The sequence below is a fragment of the Limulus polyphemus genome, unplaced genomic scaffold (assembly GCF_000517525.1).
Source record: "Limulus polyphemus unplaced genomic scaffold, Limulus_polyphemus-2.1.2 Scaffold4259, whole genome shotgun sequence".
Classification (NCBI taxonomy): Eukaryota; Metazoa; Arthropoda; class Merostomata; order Xiphosura; family Limulidae; genus Limulus; species Limulus polyphemus.
The window spans coordinates 83,667-84,985 of NW_013669869.1; positions in this window are offsets into that span (position 1 = coordinate 83,667).

The window sequence follows — 1,319 nt, forward strand, 5'->3', positions numbered from 1 at the left end:
TAGTTAAGTGGCAGAAGGTAAGTGAAACTTGGGTAGTTTCATGGCAGAAGGTAAATGGAACTTGGTTAGTTAAGTGGCAGAAGGTAAGTGAAACTTGGGTAGTTTCATGGCAGAAGGTAAATGGAACTTGGTTAGTTAAGTGGCAGAAGGTAAGTGAAACTTGGGTAGTTAAGTGGCAAAAGGTAAATGGAACTTGGCTATTTAAGCAGCAGAAGGTAAGTGGAACTTGGCTATTTAAGCAGTAGAAGGTAAGTGGAACTTGGCTAGTTACATGGCAGAAGGTAAGTGGAACTTGGCTAGTTACGTGGCAGAAGGTAAGTGGAACTTGGCTAGTTACGTGGCAGAAGGTAAATGGAACTTGGCTAGTTACGTGGCAGAAGGTAAATGGAAGTTGACTAGTTAAGTGGCAGAAGGTAAGTGGAACTTGACTAGTTAAGTGGCAGAAGGTAAGTGGAACTTGACTAGTTAAGTGGCAGAAGGTAAGTGGAACTTAGCTAGTTAAGTGACAGAAGGTAAATGAAACTTGGGTAGTTAAGTGATAGGAGGTAATTTGAACTTGGGTAGTTAACTGACAGAAGGTAAATGGAACTTGGGTAGTTAAGTGACAGAAGGTAAATGGAACTTGGGTAGTTAAGCAGCAGAAGGTAAGAGGAACTTGGCTAGTTACATGGCAGAAGTCAGCTAAGCGCCATCTTCAGACTGTTTTTTACAGGAGATACTCCAAGCTTCATTTTTCATGTCAGTTTCAACTCTATCCTTTATGACTTTCAAACAGAAACCTGTGACAATTGTATATCTGTCTGTTATTGAAAATTATCTCAAGAACTTTAACATATTTTGTTGCATGTTTTGAATAGTATAATACTAATGTACAGCATTCGGAAGACTTATTTTTGTTAATGGAGTAACATGGACATTGTTCTTTATAAGTTTTGGAATAGTGAATCTAACTTCAGAGTTATCTAGTTTCATTTCAGGAACAACTGATGTGCAAAACATCATTGTATAGACACTAAGTTATACATGTTCTAACGAGAAGGATAGTTATAATGATGATAAAGCTGTCCAATTTGACTTACATATCAAACCCCACAAGAAGATGAACGTGATGTAACAGCTACTAAATATCATACTTAAGAGAATTTCTGATGGTTCCTTGTGTAGCAACACCCCAATTTTCATCTGATGGTTCCTTGTGTAGCAACACTCCAATTTTTATATGATGGTTCTTTGTGTAGCAACATCCCAATTTTCATCTGATGGTTCCTTGTGTAGCAACATCCCCAATTTTCATCTGATGGTTCTTTGTGTAGCAACAT